The 25,715-nt window shown below is 38.0% G+C and overlaps 1 protein-coding gene across 1 annotated transcript in view; it reads left to right on the top strand.

Annotated features, from left to right (window-relative positions):
• Window positions 1-25,715, top strand: part of LOC139712398 (serine/threonine-protein kinase 32B-like) — a 90,315-nt gene that overhangs the window by 26,308 nt on the left and 38,292 nt on the right. The window lies entirely within an intron of this gene.

Here is a 25,715-nt window from a genome sequence, read left to right as displayed (position 1 = left end):
GAAAGATTTATACGTACGGTACTTAGAAGAAAAAAAAAATAATGGAGAAGATGGTCCATCTCATAATTTGTACTTTATCTTCAATTATCTGTACTGTCAAATATCATACACGGTATTATGGAGTCTAGTTTTTTCATGAATCAGTATTTCCTGACAATTTTGTAAGTTGTTAAATTTTTTATCATGGAGCTCAATGGATGGAGAAATTGGTATCATTTATTCATGATTATTTTCAGGAAGCGAAATTAGCAATCATTAGACATCATTTAAGTATTTTGCTCATTATTTGAAAGATTTGTGTGAGTGTTTCAATCTGGGCAACTTTCTTAATTATGGAATACCCTAGGTGATTCATATGGGTTGAAAATAATGAGGCATTTTGATGATATTCTTTTGATTTAGAATGCCACGCAATGTGTAGATGTGTAACTTTGAATGATATGCCAACAGCAGTGTAAAATGGCTCTGTACACAGAGTGAGAGATGGAGAGAGATGGAGAGAGAGAGAGAGAGAGAGAGCGATAGAGAAGGGGATGGGGTGAGGTGGGGGAGAGAGCCTGCAGACAAGTTTTCACTTTCCACCAGATGTGGCAATGTTTTCACTAATATTGCATGCCCTGGTGCAGAATTGGCAAAATATCACACATAATTTCATGCATGTCGACCCAGCAAACTAGGTCAGGTGCTGGACAGTTCCTTGAGTCTCATAGGACATCCCCTCTCTCCCTCCGAGAAATATCGGAACTCTGCTCTGGACGTGTTTTCGGCCCGGCGGGGAGGTTGGTTCTTGGGGAGTAGATTTCAATACCCTCTTAGTTGGATTACGATGACATTGTAGCTTTATCTTGCAAAATTTAACCCTTAGCATCCCTAGGCTATTTTGTGTCAGCATAAATTAAACGGGAACATCTCCCTTTCCCCAAACACAGTGGATGCAGAGGAGATTGGTGGGGGTGGGGTGGGGAGAAAGAGATAACAAACAAAATGGTCAACTTGTAATATAAGCTACATATGCATACGACCAGTCCAGCTAAGAGCTGCTAAGAGCTGTTCTGGGAGATTTAAGAAAAAATGAATAAATTTATGCCAGCACTTCTGTTACGTGTATGTCATATGAATCCATGTACATTAAAATATAATTGTTAACCGCACCTTGGCAGCAACATAAATTGTGGATGATGTGTCCGTGTAAATCTGGCCATGCAAATGCCATCAGATGTTCTGGCACCAAATGTCTCTTGACACAGTCATGGAATGCGTTGCAGACACATCCCCTCAAGACTTTGTTGGCTTTTTATAAACTGGCGCAAAAATAAAAACACATGGTATACATTTTTTGCTTGTCGTGCTTTATAATACTTTATACTTTGATTATGTGAAATCAAAAACATGCATACTTCATTTTACCACACCAAGGGTGAAAAATTACAAGTACTTGCAAAAAAAATTCTGCTTACAGTAACTGCAATATCAGATACATGTTGTAAATGACACTGAGAGTAGCCCTTAAAGGACAAGTCCACCTTCATATACATGTGGTTTGAGTGAATGCAACAATAGTAGAACACATCAGTGAAAGTTTGGGGAAAATCGGACAGTCTGTTCAAAAGTTTTGAATTTTTAAAGTATCTGTGCATTCGCTGCTGGATGAGAAGACTACTACAGTGTATGATGTCACATGCGTACAACTATATAACGAAAATAAAAAGAGAATTTCACAAAACTTTACTTTTTGAATAAAGTGCACATTTTCTTCCACTTGTTACTGATGTATAAGGGTAATATTATTCTCCCTGTCTTCTGAAAGAGAGAAGTCGAGTATTCTTTTGTCATGCGAGAAAAGTGAAAATATGGTGAATTTTCTTTCTTTATTCTTTCTTTATATCTTTGTACACGTGTGACATCACAAGCTATAGTAGTCTTCTCATCCAGCCGTGACTGAGCAGGAACTTCAAAAATTCATAACTTTTGAACGGATTGTCCAATTTACCTCAAACTCTCACTGATGTGTTCTACTAATATTGCTGCATTTTCTCAACCCACATGTCTATGAAGGTGAACTTGTCCTTTAAGGTTTGTATTTTTTCCTATTTCCAGTGACAAAATAGAAATGTTTGATAGTACACTTTTAAAGGTCAGACATGTTATCTTCATGCTTGGTTTTTGCTCATATAATTGTGTTCCTTGATACTTTGTTAAATTTTTTAAGGTGATCATCATGATTTTTTGTAATTTGTTTGACGTCTATGCACTATGAATTAATCAAGGAGCATTAATGGGCAGTGATTATCAATTTTTCTGTAATTGTCACATTGTATGATTTTCACATTTCACAGAATTGAATTGCGGTAAAGAACACGGAAAGGGGGAAAAAAAAATCCATTCTCGGGAATGAAACAGCGCAACTCTCTTTGAATAGCTCGATTTAGCAGGATTTGTCAATGAGATAGGTTTGACTCAAATACAGTCAAATAAAAATATTACACACTCATTTACATCAAAATGCTTTAAAATAGTGTAATTGCTTTTTCCCTGTAGTGTTTAAACTCGCCCCCCCCCCCCCACATCAACTTCCACTCCTCACTTGTCATTGATACAGGAAATGCAGATTTGGTGGATTCACTAGCGATTCAGGACGATGGCTAACCAATCCATGCTTGGTAGCCACATGATCCCCTCTCCAAAATCTCCACCATCAATCATGACAAGCCAAACTCCACTATCACACTATGGCTGTTCAGCAGCTCTGTATATCTCAGCATCCCCAAAGTGATATCAGACAGAAATATGAAGCTCGGTTTCTCAGCTAGTGTGATATTTGTCTTTAAAGGAGAGTCGATGCGGTCAGCTAAAAAAACAAGAGTTTTACAGAATGGATGTTGACCCAAATGATCTTTTGCAGAACCTGTATTGAGCTAAGCATGGCAGAGTATTGACTCCTTGCTTCACATACATACATACATTGTCTTATTATTTTTTGTGATACTGTTGTAACGTGACACAATATGTACTCTGTTGTATATAGCGCCTTGAGTATCTTTTTTAGGTAGAAATGAGTGCTTTATAAGAGTCTCACTATTATTATTATTATTATTATTATTATTATTATTATTATTATTATGCATGTACACACTAGCTGAGTTATGAATGTGGCAAAATTTATGCAGATAATATGCTAGACTATGCTGCCAGGACTATTGCATGTATGCGTGTTATGTGTATCAACTGAATTTCACCCCAAGAGCATCTGAACGGAAGGTTTGTCCAGACGTTGTTGCAGTAAGGTCAGGGTAATTACCCTAGGTAGCCTAGGGTGAATTTGGTTGAAATAACCATGACAACGTCCAGACAACACTCAACATGGGGAGTCTTAACAGGCAGGGTAAAAAAAAAAATGTTGTTGGAGTAAGCTTCTCTGGTTCTAAAATCTCTGTTAGGATAGGTATAAGTAATGGATGTGGTAAAATTTGTGCATATTTCATCTGCAGGGCCATTGTGCCTTGTCCACAAGTTAAAAGAGTAAATTGAGACAGCAGACTTTCGGTTCCAGTTGCACAATGTAGACAGTACACCTGTTGGGATAATGAATAAAATGCATTCTGTGATATCCAGTCATACCCTATGCGGTGTATCCTATATACTGTAAAACATGATATATTCGCGGCATGAATTTTTCGCAAATTGGAGCCGACGGCCTTTTTTGCGGCATGAAATTTTCACGAACTGCCACTGGCATTCAATATGCATATAGTGTAGACAAGAACTTTCGTGTGCCTTTTAGTTTCGCGAATCTTGGCGCTCGCGAAATTCGCGAAATTAAAATGCAGGCAAACATTCCTCGTTTTACAGTAACGGCTGGCATGGGAGGGAACAGACAGTGATTTATCTGAAGAGCTTGAAATGTTATTTAGGGAGCCCTGATAATATCATCATTCTATCATTTGGTACTATTTCCTATTCCTTTGCACAATGAATGGGCTCCCTGAATAGAATATCCTCAGAAGTTCTGCCCATTGGAGAATGGACTGTACTGTAACAAGTATACTCATATTTTTCCAACTTGCTTTACAGTTGTAATACTTGTATTTGACAAACCCATCAATTACAACATTTCAAATAAGTGTCTCCAGACTTAAGATGCACTGATATAAAAAAAAAAGTCTTGATAGGTTAAATTATGTCCTTTATCCCTAATCTTGATCCATTCATGGTCCTTTTTTGTTTTAACTGAAGTTTAAATATACAAAATGTATTGGCTAATTATGCAAGCAAGGTGATTGTTCAGGTACCTATTTATATTGTTGATCTGTGAAAGTGCATAATATTGATCTTGTTTATATAATGACTGTAAGGATATGAGGAGATGGGATAAAGATTAATAGTTTAAATGATTTTTTAAGATAATTTCTAGGTTTTTGCCAGCATAGATTATGCATGACATCCTTTCTCGTATGTCCCTATATGTTTAAATGTCTGAAATGTTCCAACATCCCTGAGGCAATATTCAGAGCAGCTAGCAGTTACAAGTGTATCTCTGCAGTATCAGCTGAATTTATGCTGAGATGCTATAAAAGTATCGGTATTGTATAGCTGCAAGAGTCATTTTCAGTACTGTTGAGATCAAGTGTATTTAACTCTGCATTATGGTTTCATCTTGAATACTTCTAAATGCTGATGTGCAGGCTGATAAATTGTGTGTGTGTGTGTGTGTGTGAAACTTTAAAGGCAAGGTACATCATTAGGTTGTGAAAGAGTAGTGTGTGTTTTGAGACGCATCTCATTACACATGTATTTTTATTGTGGTCATCATTGTGATGGTTTGACAAACTGTCATGTTTATATTCGTATAGAGAATAACGACCCTCTGTGTACTCTCTGCAGCACCATAAAAAATCTTTGGGGTTGGGATGGGAGAGGTTGTGTAGCATGGGATTATAAGAGAGCTGTGCCATCCATTTCATTGTGAAGAGCATGCAATATTGCTGTTTAATGTTCAAAACCTCATATCGGCCTCCCCATTTCATCGCACACTGTCATGCATGCATGTACTTTATTTCTTGCCTCTTCAGCTGTCAGCGTTTCATGTTTGTGCTGTGATAAGCATTTTTATGAAATTGTTTTCATAACCTTATCACTAGCCTGTCACCGAAAACCTTATATAGAGACAGGGATTTTGTCTTATGTTGTCTTTTTGTGTGTGTGTTAGTTGTGTGTGTTGCTATTTTAGGGCATACTTTCCCTATACACACCGTACCCTGGATAATGCATATTGTCATGGGCAAAATGTGTGTCAAATTTCAGAATTTTTTGCCTGTGGGCTGAGTAGTAAAAAGTTGCTTATTTAGCTTCTGAAGATATCAAAATATCTCTATCAGTGAAGCCAGCAATAGATGAGAAAGGAACATGTATATAATGGATTTGATAGTATTGTACGTGTGCTGTATCTTTGGATTGCTGCCTCTAAAGTTAGCTTTTTTTTTTTTTCAATGAAACTGCCTAAAATTTTGACCCAATAGTATGGGATGTTCTTACATAAGTAGATTTTATTTGGAATTTCATGAACTCATGTGTGATAAAAAAGCACTGCAATGTCCTAAAATTATACATGTATGTCCAGTACTTAGTATTTTTATGAATGTGAAGAGTCATGAATTTGATTTTTTTTTAAATTCTTTTATTACAAAGGATTTCAATTCACTGGTAAACTCTTGCATTGTGGATTGCAAGTGTTTTTGTTTTTTTATTGATATCAACACATGTACATCATTATGTATTTGTTGAACTGGTACATGCAGGGAAACTAAAGAACCATGAAGCAAAATTTTATGGTTAAACTTCAAATTCCTTTGTCTTGGAGGATGCATCATATAAAAGCAGAGTTGAATTTCACACATGAGATCATGTACAAAGTGAATATTACACATGCACAAGTTGTAATTTTTCTTTCTCTATAAAACCAAAAGTATAACCACTGTACACTGCAGATGTTGAATGTTCATGGCCTTTGCAAACTGACTTTACACTTTACTGACAAGTTCAACTTGCCTACTTTGTCCCATATACATCAACATTTTCTGATCATCTTTCTTATCTTTACCTGATATGAATTCCCCGTGGAATTTCAGTTCTGTGTACAGTTTCATTGCTTATTTTACAAATTCTTCTCTGCCCTTTGTGTCTATTAAATACAGTCTAGTTGTTGTAAAGTTTATATTAGTGAGTTCGTCTTTAATAGCCAACACTTTCACAAAAATTTTCAATGAATTTAATAGTGTTAATCCAACCAAGTTTAAAAAATACAGTTATATAAAATCTTCATGTTGGTGGTTAATGGGGGAATATTTTCTCAAGTGTAACTGTATGACTTCTCTTGAAGTCACACACATTTGCTGTATCTACCCATTTTTACTTTTCGACAATTAAAAATTCAGTGTAGTTGCATGGTGTTCTAATGCATGCTGCATAAATTGTATGTTCCTAAATATCTTTAATAGGCATCATTACTTACAATATTTTTGCTATTTTGCAGGGAGGTTTAGGTCTTCAAAATTTCTGCCTTGCATTTGCAGAGAAGTGTAGGATGGGGTTTGGCATTTGAATGTTGTAATAAAAGGGAACTATGCAATGTGAATAATGTATGTTGACTTGTGTTTATTCATGGTACACTCAACATCACTTTGTACATGGTCAAGTGAATCTAAATATGTGTTATAGATGTTTTAAGATAATTTCTTAACTATTTTTCTTCAGACTACTTCGCTATATGTAACAAAACCTTTCAAACCAAGATTTGCATGCTTCCGTGATATTGCTAGTATGATGAAAAAAAAACCACCCAAAACCAAAAAACAAAAACAGTTTACAGGGAAACAATGTAAATCGTGCTCAGTCTAGGAGAAGGTGTATTCCAGTGTCTTTGTTAAGCATATTAGTACTTTACCAGTGATTGACAGATGATGTCATTGACAGAATCTTGGTTTGGAATTTTTTTTTTTTTTTTTTTTTTTTTTGGGGGGGGGGAGTTGTCAGAGTATCCAATTAATCTGCAGAAAAATAGAAAAAAATTATTAGACATATGGCACATGTTTAGATATTCTTTTGAACACATTAGTGATGATCAGGGTATTATAAATCAATCCAAGTCAACACCCATTTTCATTGCATAGGCCCTTTAAGGAGCGGGCTGTGGGGGCAAAGAGGGTAATATTCTACCCAGTTAGAACAATCAATGGCAAATTTATCACAAGACCTCAGACTTCTGGTCCACGCGTGCTTCAAGAATGAAAATTAAAAAAAAAAAAGTGCACTGCAGTAGTGGAACATCATCAAACGTCAGGATGTCTTTGAGAGACCAAGTGCTGCATGCATGGCTTGGAGGTTGAGATTGAGAACGGGGCTGCGTGGCTTCCGCTCCCCCCTAATTGGACCAAATGAGCCCAAATGAGACCAAATGGGTCTGGAGATCTCCAAGTATGGCTCTCTGACTCTGGTTTAAATGCACGCCCACATCCATATAAGCAGTGCATGCATTGTATGTACAATGTACAATGTATGTTTATATGCAGGAAGTTCAAAGCATATAGTGCATGTTTTAGGAGAAACTTGAATACTCAGTATTATTTGAATCACGTACCACATTTGCGCCATGCTTTCTTTGATGTACACCAAGAAATTTGTAATGTTTTCCACTTCACTGTTCACTACTATGATGTCGTGGTGGTAATTCACTTCCATTATATTCATTGGTTAAAACTGAGTATGCTTTGTGCCATTTCCTCGATGATGAAATGTCCTTGATGTGCACACTGCGCGCGATCATTCATAAATGTCTAGCAGGCAAGTGTTTTTTTTTTGCATTTTTTCTGAAGAAATCAGCTTTATAATGAAAACAATTTGTTTCTTTGCATTCTCTGGTACCCGGTACTCCCCTTTCTGCACTATCACCCACACTGCATGTATGTGTGTACACCAATTTCTTTTTTGATCTGCTTTTATGCTTTATATTGATAAGAAAATTAATCTTGTGTATTTAAGGGCAATTAACATCAAAATTACATGCAACACACAGCTTTCAAAATATTAAATGTAAATCCTACCAATTTATATTCTAGCGCCTTGTGTGTGTTTAGTTTGCCCATATGATTCTTTATCTTGTAAACAGGAAATATGTCCAGTATACAGTATTCAGCTGATATTTATGTGGAAGTTTGTGACATTATCATGTATTATCATGTTATGTTTCAATATCAGTGTAAAGGTACTATTAAATACAGATATCTCTCACTCCTGGAAACACGAGTGCACTTATTCTTTCATAACATTGTAGATTATATTGTCTGATTCTGGTATTTCCCTTTGCCATTGAATGTATTGCGGGGAATTGCACATTGAGCAACTCTCAAAAACAGAAAGAGAGAGAGGAGAAAATTGTGCAGTTACAGGATGTCGGTTCAAGTCCATATCAAAATTTGAGCTGTGCCTTTCTAGTTATATAACATTTCCATTTTAGCACTATAGATTGTGGTGGAATATTCAAGGAGGATTCCTGACTACTAGTCCCTTTAAGAGGAGAAAAATGTCAAAGTGTATGCCGCAGCTGATATGCCCGAAACTGGATACGTGAGGCATTTTACGTTAGGATGGTTTGCGAATCTGACAATAATTGAATCGGCTGGATTCGCGGAGATGCACTTGTTGGCGGCCTAGATCATGTTGTGCCTATAAAAGCGGCCTCCTGTTGTTACGCTTCACTTATTGTCGGGCAGAGCGCACCAATTTGAAAGTTGTTTGGAAAAGGTCATGAATATGGGACAGAAGGTTAATACGTGCATGCAGTGCGACATATTTATTTCATATCTTAATTACGTAAAATGTATTTCACTCATGTGGCTTCTCTTTATTGAATTCAACCTCTGCTCTTTTGAGTATTCTCCGAGCATCCTTTCCGATTTCCTTTTTCAGAGGCCATTTGGCAGTAATATCTCTGTCTGCCGTGCAGCATATTTCCATTCCAAGTAATTTCAACCGTTGCGATTGAATAGCTTGATCCATTATTCTTGGAGATTTGAGATGGTTCCAGAGTTAAATTGTATTGATTCGTTATTATGCTAGAGTGTTTTTATTATCTGATTGATCTATTTGCATTTACAAGGCGACTACAGCACTGGTGAAGATTTGTTTTGTTTTGTTTTGTTTTTCTTTTAAATTCCATTTTCATTAGTGCGGCTAGCTTGTCACTTTAGTTAGGAATGCACAGGCAACAGTGCGTGGGTTGTAAAAGTGATCGTTAATGTACAAACATCAAAATGGATATCGTCTGCTTTTTTTCCCCCAGTTGCAAACAGGATGCTATAGATCTACATGCCTGCTTGCATGGGTAACTAAAGTCTGCACTGGACAGGTAAAAATGAATGATGGGCATTTGATTGCATAGTGTTAATAACATGATATCAGAATGGGTTGAAGCTTGAAAGATAAGGTGCAGAGTTTTGTCTAACTTTTGGTACACTTCTATTAAAGGTCCTGTTTACCTTTGCGAGCAGTGATGTTAAGAATGTTCAAGATATCACTTTTGATGCGTATGTGTAGGTCAGTTGTATCGCAAAATATCTTACCATGTAAAATTTTTAAAAAGGAGATATCACTATTTTTCTCATTAAACCATAACTGTAGACAGTTTAGTCTGGAAACATTTTTATTATAACTATTGTTCACCTTTTGTATATTTAACAATACTTAACATCGATTATACTGGTTCAAATTTTTGCATTGGTTGTTTCTATCCCTAACTAACATTTTAGAACTATTTTGAAGCACTAATGCTGGGTGTTTGTTTCATCTGCAAAATGGTAAATTATGCCTTTAAATTCTATCACTGCATTTTGCTTTTTGTGTAATGATAAGAAGCAGACAACCATTTAGTGAAAAAAAAACATCTATGACAAGAAAAACAATTGTTGTCAGGTGATAGTTTTAGAATGATAAATTTGATTATAATGATTACTATGAGAATGGTGATGATAGCGTGTTTCTTGTACAGTACATATAGAATATTGCCTACAGAGTCTTTATGGGCTTGGACACTTGAAAAAACAAATAAAACAAGCAGCAGAAATGTATAAAGGAAATGTAAAGTATTTTACATTCTCATGTCTCCCTCCCCCCCCCTCCCCCGCCCACTTGTTTTCACTCATCTGGTATTAACCCATTGAAGATGGTTTGATTTTGCCACAACACGCATTTCCCATAGACGCTTGCCCGAGTATGCTCGGGACTCGTCCTCAACGGGTTAAGAGGTGATGTGGCATCAAACCAGATCAGCAAAGGAACAAATTAAGCAACCTGTAGAATTCATTTGTGCATCCCTAGAAAACGGGCAGCCGTTTGAATAATTATATAGCTTGTTGGAACTCTAGGTCTTCAAACCGTGTTGATTATATGATTTGATGTACGTCATACTCTGTGTGTCTGACAGAGAACCATTTGGGGCTTTTGTGGTAGCGATTCCCAACCATTGTGTCCATCCCATCCCATGACATGTACAATTGTATATCGCCACCGCGTGAACATTTGGACGTCTGTATCCCGCCAGTCAACAGTGGGCAGCGAGCATGCAGTAAAATGCCAATATTTGCATTTTAGTGCAAAAACTTTGAACAGGTGAATTTAGGTGTGCATGTCCCATGTAGTGAGACTGAGAGGGGCGATATTGGCGCACGGAGTGGAATAAGCAGACCGTAGGTGGTAAACACATCTTTGTACTATTTTGACCTCTGAGTCATGCGAAACCTGACATAATAGCTACATGTGCTTTACAAAACCACCAGTGGTGTTGAATGAATGAAGTGGGGAAAAAATGCCTGAAAACAGTTTAACTGGCATGAATTATTAATTGCTGGATCCCATGCTATATACATGTAAGAGGAAGTACAAATATATATGTTGCAATTAAATTTGATTTCGTTTTCCGATATTGCTTGTGGAATTAATGCTAACCTTACCATGAAAATTCATCCAATTTTATGCTTCAAGGTTCTGAAATCAGGGTCCTGCTTCTCTGAAATTGCATTGGACTTGTAGTGGAAAACAGAGCAACGGCAATAGTGTAATGCTTGTGTCCTTGCAGAGGCACTGACTAGGTTAGTGCTGTTCCCATTAGTGTTGCTGTAATGATATCCATGCAAGAATTTTATTGAATGTGTACAAATTCCTTTTTCTTTTGTTGTTGTTAAAAGTTTTCACACAAAAGATTGACAGAAAAAAAAGAGAGTTTAAATTTGTGAACACTGACAGGCAAAGAAGCTATGATTCAGTTACCAATTAAAGCTGCTCAGACACAACAAATCTAAAATTATCCCATACAGAGTGAGATGTAGCACAATGTACAAAAATAGATATGTTTTTATGATTGCATTACCTGGTGATTGTTGCTCTAAAATTGAGACATATACATAAGACATATGAGATATTACACTGTGATTCACACAATTTCAGTTGGGTAACAATGAAAATGTGAAATATTGCTAAAAGGGGGAGGGGGGATGCTTCAGGAATAAAAGTCATTCACTACGATCAGAATTATTTTATGCTCTTGATCTAAAATTCTCAAACTAACTCATTATCAAGGCAATTTGTGAAAGACAAGATCTTACTTGGCAAATCCTCTCTATAAATTACAAGCAAATTCTAAATGGGGAAATATAAGTTTGAGCCCTTCAGAGAACTATGTTTTGGCTGTAATCCAATGAGGACGACTTCCGAGTATACTTGGGCAGGTGTCAATGGGAAATGCGTGTTGTAGCAAAATCAAACCGTCCTCAACAGGTTAATTGTAGAGTTGCCATTGTGTTTTTATAAGTTGATTATTGCAAGAGTGATACATTGCAGTTGTATGTGTGTTTTCTGTTTGTTTGTTTGTTTGTTTGTTTGTTTGTTTGTTTGTGAGAAATGCATCATGACACATTCATAGAAATGCATCATGCTCTTAACTCACAAGGACTATTGACAGCGACTCATCAGCGATTCAGTTGAAGACCACTACAAGAAAGTTCAGTCAACTGACACCACCAAAAGCCGAAAATATTGACAAAACATCAATTGTCATTGTTCTCATACAATTTCAACATGCAGGAATGCAAGAGTTTTCTTTGTGGGGCATGCTGTACACATATGTATTTTTCTTTTCAATGTTTGGATATTCACTCGAGGTTAGGTACTGTAGGTAACTGTTTTAAAATGTCAGAGCTTTTTTTTTAGTGCTTGATTGGAAATGAATGTTGAGATCATGTGTTGACTAAAAAAGTTAATCTTTTTCCCTCCCCTCCAACTTCACTGGGATGAGATCTCTATTTGCAGTAAAGTAAACTGTATGGAAAAGTGATTGTAAATGGAAGCCGCTCACTTAGTATATTTCTGCTGTCATTGTCATGATTGTATATAAAAAAAGTAGAATCAGCAAGCATATTTTGATTGATATCATATTCTGTCTAACTACCCATGATTACCGTTGATGACTTTGTCATTAGTTCTTCTGTCTGACTTGATGTCTTTTTCATTCATTGAAGAATATTTTTTTTCGAACAGATTTAATATGCATGGGGAATTCTGGTTTGATGAATGGCTCAAATGAAACATCACTGCCGTGCATTTTTATGTTAAAAAACAATGTAATGCACTGATGCACTTTTACATGCGTCGTATGTAAGGCAGTTCAAAGCTAATGAAGTCGTTATCTGAATGCAAGCTATGCAACCAAAATAAGAGTGTAAAGTCCAAAAAGGGTCTGTGTGACAACTTGATTGTCGACATAATGATAGCGATGGTTTCGTGTGTAAAAAAGGTATGCTTTTTAATGAAACTACAGGATGAGATATTCCCCAAAATTGTACACTTGCTTTTATAAATACTGTTATTCATCCTGGGACCAATTCCAAATCATTTTCTGCCCATGGCTTATCCTGTTTTTTATTAAAAGTTGTGCATGAATCAGTCTCAAGTACTTTTTAAGATTAATAACAAGTTGTTTGTCGTCATGTTAATAAATGAAGAAACAACATGCTCTTGAGCATGAATCTGCCCAGTTGTTATCTCAGACTTGGTGTTGTCTCTTTTGCCTTGAAGAGAATCTATTCCTCCTTCTTTTTTTTTTGCATCGAGATATCGAGTTACGACAAGATATTGGATAAGATGGATTGGAACAGTGTCTATTAATTTAAAGTCCATCAGTCCTGATGGTTTGAGCCTTGATATCATCTCGTCTGCTGCCGGAGACTCCTGGGCATGCAAGGAGTGGAGGATGGGGAGGGAGGGGGAGGAGGGAGGGGGAGGGGGGAGGGGGAGAGAAAGGGGCTCTCACAGACTTGTCTTCTTCACTTGATTGATAATGAAAAACATGCTGCCAGCAGACGACCGTGATTACTGATAGGGGGCGGGATGTGGAGGAGAGAGGACAATGAACTGCGAGATTTAAACCGCTTGAGACTGAGCGCCCATCCTCATGCATGTTGGCGTGCCAAAGAGCTACCCACCACAATTTCTGCTCCTTGTTTTTTCAGGCTACCCTTATGACTGCTGGGGCTGTGGGTTCGTGTCTTGCATCATCATGATATTTTCAATTTCACAAATTATGCAACTGTAGAATATCCAGTGAACGTGATTTGCTCTTAAAGTTCAGCTCCACTCCGTGTTCACTTTGCCTTTTTTCAAATGATTTTGCTTTAAAGAAAAGCTTGAATCTGCAGATATTCCATCAACATTGGATGTAAGATAAGAAAGTGATTGCAATTTCATGGTTTACATGCATATATACGTAGGCCCTATAAAAAATACAGCGATATTTGTTGCAACCACACATCCATGCTGGGTAGAACATTACAAGTTTTCTGTCAACCTGCATAATGAATATTGTATTGATATCCTTTGTAAAAATGTGGAATCAATGGACAAACCGTAGACTTTTGCATCAAATCATTATTGCACCGTCAGTTTGTAAAACTGATAACATTTAGGGAAAAGATCATGTAGCCAGCTAAATTATTGACCAAAGACGTGATCTTTATGATATGAAGAGTTTGTTTGCAAAAACCGATAAGTCCATATTTGCCAAATGGAGATACTTGCGATTAAAGGTCAAGAAAAATAAAGAGAATAATAAGAAAATTTTTGCTTCTTTTGACCATAACTTCAAAAATGTACCTTTATATGTAGTGACCAATATATCATTTAAAAGGTATTATTTTGTACTTTATGACAGAGACCGTACTTCAAAATCTTCCAAAATGGACTTGGCGGTTTTTGCAAACAAACTCTTCACATGTTTTCGTACAAATGAATGGAAGAATTTAACACAATGACACCTCTCATCTAATTTGCGAAGTGCTTGCGACGGATATCATTTATCTGGCGAAAACGTGTGAAATGCAGAAATTCCCACAACTTAAGGATGTGAGGTGGCATTGAACTTTGCATTCTTAACCTGTTGTCATGGGAATGGGGTGTGCCGTGTACTTTGTCCCATGGTACATTACAATATTCCCGGGGGCAACAGATTCCATCCAGCTCATGTTTGATTACATTTACATACAATGGCTCCACTTCATAGGATGCATCTATTCCAGTTGCACTACTATTAGTCAGGAAGCATTTTGAAATCTTTCAACAACTTTGTCTCTGAAAAAATGAAAAAAAGAGGGAGGAATCATGCAGATATTGTCTTTATGCATTGATATCTAAAAATGGGCAAGAATGACAAATACGAAAGAGTGTTTTTCTGCTTTTACTTGTTTAGTTCTTCCTAGGTTGCATCAGTCAGGTACTACATACACATCTGAGGTAGATGAAACATACAGAAAAACAAATTTCATGGCATAAACTGTGTGATAGCTTTGAAAAGAAAGAATGCTCGTCTCCATCAGTCAAAAAATGGGGAAGAAAGAGGAAGTCTGCATACTTTCTAAATATAAGCATTGATATCGATTTGTGGGCAGGAAGAACAAACTAAGAGTGTGTTTGCTTTTGATTGTTCAGTTTTCTGGTTTATCTGTTGGATACTTCATACACATCAGTTTAATAGACAAGTTTGATGTTACACCTACGTGAAAACAACTTGCACATCATTGTTGTGTGATATCTTCAAAGAAAAAAAAATATCACTCTTCTGTTCATCAACAAAAATGAGGAGAGGAAGAATCATCCATATTTGTCTAAATATAAGCATTGACATCGATTTGTGAGTGAGAATGACAAAGCGAGAGTGTGTTAGGTTTTGATTGGTCAGTTCTCAGATTTGATCAGTCTGGTATTATATACACATCAGAGGTAGATGTTATCCGTACATGACAACAAGTTGCACGGCATAGGTGTGTAATAGCCTCAAAGAAAAGTGTGCTCATTCTCCTGTTCATTAACTAAAATGGGAGAAAAAGGAAGAATTATCCTTATTTTCTAAATTTGAGCATTGATATTGATTTAGTTGTTAGATATCCTCAAAAATAAGAATACTTCCTCTCCTTTCAGTCAACAAGTCTAGAATATGATCACAGAATGAATTAACTCCATTCTTGTTAATTTGAGATATTAGAGATCAAAGCAGCTATGAGAAATACTGTAAAAGTGGTTTCTCTCACGTACAGATACTTTCGTGGTTTCCATCAGCGCCGACTTTTTTGCGTGTGTTTAAATTCACGGTCGACAAAATCTGTGAATTCACAGTCGGCAAAAACTGTTTTATTTGCACATGAAAACCCAAACTATAATCCAATTATTCTTTTATTGATTACATAGAAATTAAAATCAAATGCAGGCTTTCCTGAAATCCCGTCTCTCAAGTACTTTATAACATGCTTGTACCTACATTGCATGATATCGGTGTGTGTATTTACCATCAATACACTCAATGCGCGGAATCTTCGTGTGTACATGTGCACAATAGCCTTGTAACAAGCGGCGAGTTCAAAACATTTCCTTGTGTGGTTAATTTTGCGCGACTTTTCAAAACATTTTTGCGTGATCTTAAATTCGCGGTTCAACCTCAAAGGTAAAAAAGAATATGAGATGAATTTAATCATTAAATAAAATATTCCTCTTTATGTAACAATTAGTGAGGTATTATGGGAAAGGTTTTATTTTGCTCTGTCTGACAATAGATTTACTTCATTTTTTAAAAATAGCACTTAACCTGTTTTGCAGTCAAACTGCTAGCTTCAAGTACATCCTGTTTTGGCTTCACAGATGGAAGGTAAATTATTCAATAAACTAACAGCTTGATAACCCCCTCCCTAAAAGGCACAGATGGTTGTCAGAACAAAACAGACTTGGTATTGGGATCAACTTGCAAGATTTTTGTTTGCAGCTGCTAATTGATGTATACTTTGGTCCTGATGACATCATCATGAAATGAAGCCGTGACTTTATCACGACACAGAAGAAGAGCTGTAGCAATGTGTACAATGTATTTCTCTTGGCACTATCAACACACAAAATTAGGCCAACAGTGTTTGCATTAGCATATTATGCGTTACCATAAATATTGCATCCGCGATCATTTTTCCACCTGTCATGCCCACACACCTGGCAGTACTGGGGTGTGTTCCTCGAGGCACCGGTTTGAAAAATAGACGTTTTTTTATTGCCCCATTTGTGCGAGTTAATGAGTGCTAATGACCGCCATTAGCATGCTAATGTCATGAATTAGTGAGACCCGAAGGGTTAGAGTGTGCAAAGGAGGAGAAAGATAGATAGATTGATAGATAGATAGATAGATAGATAGATAGATGGACAGATAAAGAGAGAGATAGAAGGATGGAAGGAGAGAGGGAGAGGGACGGAGAGAGGGGGCGTATTATATTAGGGAACAGACAACTGCAGTTCATGTGACAAATTGTTAATGTCAGTATCTAGCTCGATAGGTATTACCTTGTGCCTTGAGGGAATGCTGTGTGTTATTGAATTTGCTAGCAAATGTTGTAATCAATACATATCAACTTTTCCAAATAGAATGCCCTTGTTAAGAGAATGTGTATGCATCACGTGCATGCTAATTTTCTTTGTTTAACTGTGTGGTTTGATCTGAGGCTCCAAACTTGGAATTCAGACCTGATGAAATGTGGCTGCAGTCTGCTGCATTTCAAATTTACAGTGGAAGAGAGAGGTAGAGAGGGGGAAAGACAAAGGGGCCACAGAACTCTGTCCTTAGATTTTTTGTCCCCGCCGAACGAGTTCGAGCAGGGGACTATGAAACGGGCTTCGTACGTGTGTGTGTCCGTGTGTCCGTCCGTCCGTGTGTCCGTGTGTGCGTCCGTGTGTGCGTCCGTGTGTGATCAAAATCTTCAATTTGCTACTTCTCTGTCATTTATGAGCCAATTTTGATTCTGTTTGCTTTATATGATAGCACTACATGGGAGCTCTGAAACTTCTACACAGAATTTCAGTCGTGACCTTTGACCTTGACCTTTGACCTATATTGTACATTTTGCTACAAAATGCTACTCCTTCGCCATTTCTAACCCGATTTCGATTCCGTTTGCTTTATGTGATGGCACTAGGTGAGGGCTTCAAAACTTCTACACAGAATTTTGACCTTTGACTTCTTTGACCTTTGACCTTGATTTTTGACCTGTATTGTACATTTGGCTACAAAATGCTACTCCTTCGCCATTTCTAACCCGATTTCGATTCCGTTTGCTTTATGTGATGGCACTAGGTGAGGGCTTAAAAACTTGTACACAGAATTTTGACCTTTGACTTCTTTGACCTTTGACCTTGATTTTTTGACCTGTATTGTACATTTTGTTACAAAATGCTACTTCCGGCGGGGACATATATTACGCACCGCGTAATTTCTACTTTTCCTTGTTTTTTCTGCCTAAGCGGGGGGGAGGGGGGGGGTTGGGTTCCATTGATCCCTGCCCCACCCTGGGCTTGTAGACCCCTCCCCCCTTCAAAAAATGTTCCTTGACTCCTGAAACATACACCGGAACGCATGATTCAGGCTTGCTTAGAATGATCTTTGCCTTGACCAATTTTGCTGCAAGATGATAGGTATTTGATGCTAATACCAACTTCCAAATATGTTTTAATTGCCATATATGCGTATATTGTTGCATATTTTGTCTTTTGCTTTGGTTCATTGTTCAAGAACAAAAGGTTTGAATTTGGACTGTGTTAATGCATCTACAATGTACTGCCTATTCCTACTGAAAATATGCATGAAAGATATTAAAAGCAGCAGAGAGGGAGAGAGAGAGAGAGATAAAGAGAGATGGATTAGATTATGAAAGATAGAATGATTAAAGGGCAGAACATTTCAATATTTCAAGAGTGAGAGAGGGGGGAGGGAGATGCAGAGCTAGATAGGAGGAGGACAAATACAATACGCAGAAGACTTAAAACTATATGTGCATGCCGTGCTGCGAGAGATGCAGTTTTGATCCATTGACCTACGAATTAATGAATAGGAAGGAAAGCGGAGAACCCGCGCCGCCGTCGAATTTCGGGATGGATGCATAATTGCCTGAATGATACCGTTCCCGGCGAGCGCTAGATTTGATTGTCTTCTCAGGGTAATTACAGGACGCCAGTCCGTCAAAGATGAGTGGCCAAGGCTCACGTCGCGACAACTGCACGCAGAGAGTCGCAAATTACAAAGGCAGAGGTGTTATGAATTGCCCACAATGCAAGTTCCAATTAGATAGGGCAGTGCCATTGAAATAGAGAAATAGAGAGAGAAAAAAAAATGGTCTGCGTAATCAGCTGAGATGAGACAAAAATACTCCATGCTGTTATTGTTGCTGTTGTAGCAAAATGAAATCCAGTTTTTCATCAAAGAGTATTTGTGACCGCCCAGCTCAAAACCCCCAAAAGAGCAGGGCTGAGGCCAAAGTGAATGTCTGCTTTTTACATAGTTTAAAAGAGTTAGCTCTGAGTTTTAAAAGGATTTAATTTGTTAAGATCAGACCATCAAAAAGTGATTGAAATAAGAGAGAGTTAGGAGGTGCAACCCCATAGTAAAGGGAGGAAAGAGGATTTAAAAGTAAGGGTCGCTCAGGCATGCTGTGCAGAAGTACCTATCAATGAAAACATGCTCTATTTCCCAAGTGAAAGCAGCACCTGTCTGAAAAAACACAAAAATCCAGAAAACTGCTAATATCTTGTTTTCAGTCCCGTTTATTAAAGCCACCAAATTTAAAGGTAAGACAAACTATTTAAAAAAAACTGAGTCAGTCAACCCAAAATGATATATTTTGGTCCATCACTGAGAATTCTAATCTGTGACTTTTCATTCATTTTGAGCTGGGTGGTCACATTTGATGTTACACCCACTGAATGAATCAGTTTCACTCAAAAAGCGTACAAAGACAGATTGTCTGGAAGTTTGACTATTTGGTTTGACATGCAAAAATGATGGTGGTGCCATGATCATAGCATCTGAGACTTGAATTGATTGAAATGGTCTAATTCAATTCATAAAACTCGTTGAGGTTGGACTGATTTTGCTGCAACACGCGTTTCCCATAGACACCTGCCCTGAGTATACTCGGGACTCATCCTCAACGGGTTAATATCAACATCGGTGCAGCCAAAGGCCGAATTGTGTTGTTTTACAGCAAATGATAAAAAAAGAAATTACATCAAAATAGCTCCAAAAAAAGAATACAAAAAGATGAACTACACATAGATATTCTTTAATAAACTAAAATTAAATGTACAAATTATTCTGTGAAATGTAAAATATTACTCTTGAAGGGGGAATCGCAAGATTAATGTTGCACATGATATATAATAGGGAGCTTTAGATTTTGACCCACGGACGTTTGAGACGACAAGTGCGCTGGACATTCTCCTCTTCCCTACATCGTGCAGAAAAGTAGCTTTAGATTACGCTGGGACGCAACGTATAAAAAATAAAATCGTGCCCCCATATGATCGGTGCATGGAGTAGTTTTCTACGTTGCAAACTGTGCGGACGTAAAAATAGCCCAGTACGCATAGTGAAAAACTCAGGCGACGCAAGCTAAAAATAGATGGACTTGACGCGCGCTTCTGCGCACGCTCAGGACATGTTTTTTTTCCTCTGAACGTCCACGCATCTAAAATCTAAAGCTCCCTATTCAGACTGAAAAAAACCCAGTTTTGTTGTCTTGCCTCCCATTTCTCTCTCTCCCTATCTTTCAGTTTCAGTTCAGTTTTATTTACTGTTATTTCAGCAGTATACAATAAAAATACATACAAAGATACATGATTACATACAAAGTAAACATAAAACAAAACAAAATCAATTAAACTTGATGATGGGAACCCCAGGAGAAGCAGTGCTTATAGATAGGGGGCCAATAGTGCTTAGACATTAATATACGTGTACGTAAAACAAACAAACAGAAGAATCAGTATACATTTCAAGTTTGTCTGGACATATGGTTTGGTGGGGAAAAAAAACCTTCCATATATATGCGTGTGCATAGATACTGTATATGCCATATATTTCGCGAGTCTAAATTTTCGCGAATCGGGAATTCCCGACAATTTTGTGAGTGGTTAAATTCGCAATCGTGGAGTCCTGTACAGAACGGAGAAATGTACACACATATGTTACATCCACATTGGGATCAGAGTCAATATTTTCGCGTGTCTTTAATTTTGCGAATAGCACCTGACTCGCGAAGTTCGCGAAAATAAAAACCTCATGAAATATTCGGCATATACAGTACCTTGGCAAACAACAACGGAAATCTGGGAAAGATGAGAAAAGGGTAGAAAATGAGGTATTGGAAAGGCGAGAGTATACGAGTGAGTTGAACTTGAGACATAGTGCTCGCAAGCAATGATTTTCATTCATCATGTGAATACAAGCAGAATTCATGTGATTCTCATCACTGCTTTACTGGAGTGCCAGATTCATTACAGCCTCCACCTAGGAAATTCGGTGTTTGTATTCATTATTGGATTAATGATGCACACTGTGCAGTGTGGATTTTATTAGATGCAGGGAATAGACCCAATGTTTTGGGATATAAAATCTCTCTTTCTTACTCTCACTCTCTCTTTCATTTTTAAAAGCATATTGGAAGAGCACTTGACTCGCCTCCTTCAGAAGGCAAGGGAAAAAATATTGCCCTTAAAATTAATGTCAGTAATAAGTGGAAGGAATGTGTCATTTTCACGCAAAACGAAATTTCAAAGAATTTTTGTTCAAATTCTTCATATCCTTCTACTCCTGTGACATCTCAGATTGTTGTAGTACATAGTATGTCATCTGATGGTGACGGCACTCATAATGTAATAAAATCTGTGAATCTTGCTATTCCCTGCCCTCAGACAAACAGACACACAAACAAGTATATACGAACAATTAAGCAGTAAAATGAATTGATACCAGACTAACAGTTATCAACCAGTGCTGTTCAATTAAATGCAACTCGTGCTTGTAGAACTGCATTTTCAGCACAGAGATGGCTCGTTATTTGTGCTTTGTTGGTGATAAATAGCAGAATTAGAGTGCCCTTGAAGTTGAATGATATACATGTTTTCTATGTACAGTAGCTGTGTACATTATAGATGGTAGTGCATAGCAGATATGAGCTCATAGTGCATTTGGGCACACCTTCCACTTGTAGCTGTCAAATGAATGCTTTGGTGAGTTAAAATTTTGATATTTCCCTTCTAATGCTGCAAACGTGTGGTTTGATTATACCATCTCATTCGGTCCCTGAAAGATGTTGATGATGTAACAGTTATTTGGAAGCTTTGTTTCAGTAAAGATTCTTGAGGGGGGAGAAGGATTCCTAGCAAAACTTTGTAGATGCGACAGGACTCCTTCACTGGCTTGACTCTTATAAAGTTCCCTGGAGCTAACTGCAGTGAAAGCCGCAGCACCCCAAAAAGAATCGGCCCCTAGCTCTGCCCACACTCCCCTTTGGAAAGCCCCCTCCACTTCCTTGATAACCCCCCCCCCCCCCCCCCCACCTCCTCAGTAGTGTGCTTGTGAGATGCATCCCATTCTCCATCTAATGGATTCACAGCGTAGGCTGGAAGCGAGGGCGAGGAGTGCCAGGAGCAATTCACCCATTCTGCCCACAAATGAATGCAATGACTGAAAATGTTCTATCTCTTCTTTCTTATCTCACATACACTCTCTTTTTTTTTTCTCTCTCTATATATATATATATCTATCCCATCTCTTTCTCTTCTCTTTCTCTCTATCTTTCTCCATCTCATCTCTCTCTATATATATATTTTCTCTACCTTACTCTCTCTAGATATATATATCTACCCCATCTCTTTCTCCTCTTTTTCTCTATCTTTCTCCATCTCATCTCTCCCTCTCCATATATTTTCTCTACCTCACTCTCTCTAGATATATATATCTATCCCATCTCTTTCTCTTCTCTTTCTCTCTATCTTTCTCCATCTCATCTCTCCCTCTCTATATATTTTCTCTACCTCACTGTCTCTCTCTCTATCTTCTTTCTTTTTTTTTCACCACCCCTCTGTACCTTTCTCACAGACAATCTCCCCCCATGAAGGTCACATTGAGTTGTGTGGCCAGGGAAAAGAAGAGGGGGAATGATTGGAGAGAGTGACGGGGCTACTCAAGGAGGAATGTAACCCGACATCACTATCGCTCGTCCCATGCGCTCATTTCAATTCAGTGATGTGTTAGCCAGTCACATACAATTTGTTAAGTCGAGAAGATGAGAAGCAAGTGGCAGTATTCTAAATGAGAATCTCATCTCTTTTCTTGGGTCATGCACCTGGGAAGATTGAACAAAAAAGTTGATGCCATTGTGGGTGTGATTATCAACTCCCTCATGGTGCAGAATTAAAGTTTCCAATCAACTTTCAGGGAGTTTCTGACAGTTGGTAAATGCCACGCTGTTTTGATTATGGGGTTGGAAATGTGTTTCTGAAACGCCGAAAGAAATGTGATTGCAAATGCAGAAACTACACAGAAACTCTACAAAAAACATGTTTCTGTAGAGTTGATAAATGCAAAGTTGCGGACCTGCCCATGTCAACCACTGCCAACTGCACATCTCTGCGCTTTGGGTCAAAATGCGCAATCGAGCTGCGCAGGGACTAGGCCTTCCCATCAACTCACGACAGAGTTGATAACTGCAACAACTAGAGAAACGCACTCGCATCCAAAAGGCATTTGCAAACGCGTTTTGCTAGTGGGTATTGAAACACGTTTCAAATGTGGGAAAGTTGATAAATGCATCCTATTTAAAACTTAGATTTTAGCATTTTAAAAAACTCTTCCTGTGGTACACATTCTCATGTGTATTATCATAAATGTTTTCAGATTTAAGCCCAGTAACTCTCACAGTTGTATAAGACGCAAAATTCATCTTATACAACTGAGTGCAAAAAATTACGTGAAAATATAACCCTTTACAGTATGCTTTGGGAGTTAACTCAGTCGGCTAGCATCCAACTTGGAAGCACAAGTAGCCACTGATGATGTGATAAACATGGTTTCCATGGTATTAACCCGTTGAAGACGAGTCCTGAGTATACTTGGGCAGATGTCTTTGGAAAATGTGTGTTGTAACAGTATCAGCCCATCCTCAACAGGTTAACAAAAATACCTGCCAAATTATGCCATGAAATGGAATCACTTATGAGATTCATTCCAAAGTCCTGCAACAGTATTTTTTAAGGCTGCATATTAAAGAAGGTAGAAAAAAGAAAAACAAAACAAAACCCTGAAAGGATGCAGTTGTGACGTGATAGATACGAATTTTTCTTCCTGATCCAACTCATTTGGTGAGATTACATCAGGTTGTTTCCAGAGATTAGCAAATTAAGCCTTTGGCACTTTTGTGCTCAGCTCGGAAAATAAGAGGGCAATTATTCATAGGGTGACCTGAAAACAGATCTTGAAGGGTTATAAAGTGGCTTTTTTTCTTGATGGTTGCATCTTTACAGCACTTTAAATGTATCTTGGGATAGAAATGTTTAATCTCTCTATAAGAAGCATCAACATTAATTTAGAATGGATACCCCAAAAGCTATGTATTTGAAATGCTAACAGACAAGAGTCTGATTTCGTGGTGCATGGCCTGGCGAGAAATGGAGAAAACTTGCAAAAGAGTAATTCGAGGCTTTGCCCATTCGCAAAAATGGATTTTGTGGTCGCAAATTATGCACGGCGTAATCGTTATGTCCCAGAGATCGAAGGCATTCTGGGGGTTTGAGTGCAACGGATACTGAAAACTGATCATCGGCCAGTAGAAGCTCTGGCGAAGTTGTTCACCATGCATGCACACATGCACACGAACACCTGCTCACACATACACAGACCTATAATGTGTGGCGACATCAAAAGAAATAGTAACTGGTTTGAAACGTGTGTTCATATTTTTCTTGATGTGAAGCTTTCTATTTGCTAACTCCTCAGGGGTCAGTGAAGTATGAAGAGACTCCTTGTGGAAAAGAAGATTTTGTTGTTGTTTAACAGGATGCTACAGTTTGTACATAACTTCTTTTATTTTTACCACATTTATGTTTTATCTCATACCTCCCACCCCCCCCATCCTTGTTGGAAGAAAAAGAGGTAACATCAGCCTTTTTTTCCCCTCATCTGTTGAAGGGATGTCAATGAATACATTTACTATTATCCCTCTGTCTGCCCTCCCCAAATACTCTGATACTTGTCCTCTGTTGGAGTAATAGCATGCACGTACCATATCCTTTAACCGTTTCTATGCCAAATGTGCTAAATGTGCACAAATTTCACACATATCAATGGACAGGGGATTAATATGGCACGAAGAGGCGTGGGAAAATCCAAGCATCACAACATTTTTAATTCTGTTGACTACTGTAAAACAGGATATTTTCGCGGCATGAAATTTTTGTGAATTGGAGCTGACGGCCTTTTTCGCAGCATGAAATTTTCGCGGGTTGCCTCTAACATTCAATGCATTTAGTGTAGACTAAAGTGTAGAACTTTCGCATGCATTGTAATTTCGCAAAGCCTAACTCTTGAAATTCACGAAATTAAAATGCACATGAACATTCCTTGATTTACAGTATAATTTCCCACCATGTGCAAATAGGTGTAAGCTGGGCATTTCCTGATGTTGCTCATCTCAGTAAAGGAGAAAATCCAGCCAGTGAATTATTCTGAAAGATGCACTAGGGTCATCATGCTCTTTGGCACACATGAGAAGTCAATTCAAATTAGGAAAAAAAAAGAGACTTCAAAAAGGCCATCAAGTTGTTTTTGCAAAAGCCAACCTGAGCTGCAATCCTCTCGAGTAACTTAATATTTTTCTCATTGTACTTCCATTTTTAATGTGTAACACTGCAAAGGAAGTACTATCAAATCATGCTTTTTATAGATGTAACATGACATTGGGGTTATGCCCAGTGATGCCATTTTATAGTATGAAGTGTGGCTGTTCTGGCCCTTGTAGGGTTATATGGTGACCGTTGAGGACATTAAAGTCGTCATTAAAACAGGATGCGTGTGCCGATGACTTCCTGTGTCCGGTCGGCCGCAGATGTACGATGGCTTTGCATCGTGTCGGGATGAGGGGTATGGATGTTTGATCGTGCTGTTTCATGAGGAATGCGCCCCGACGAGGGCACTTGACGGGAGAAAAGGGACGTGACGTAGAATTCAAGTGGGCTTTTCTTTTGCCGCAGGCTACCACTTCCATCCTGTGCTCTATGTATGTGTGTGTGTGGGGGGGGGGGGGGGGGAGGGGGAGGGG

This window comes from Diadema antillarum, unplaced genomic scaffold (genome assembly GCF_040938485.1).
Source record: "Diadema antillarum isolate AM-2024a unplaced genomic scaffold, OU_Dant_1.0 seq00001801_RagTag, whole genome shotgun sequence".
Lineage (NCBI taxonomy): Eukaryota > Metazoa > Echinodermata > Echinoidea > Diadematoida > Diadematidae > Diadema > Diadema antillarum.
The sequence above is the reverse complement of the archived record's forward strand: the minus strand, read 5'-3'. Positions and strand labels throughout refer to the sequence as shown.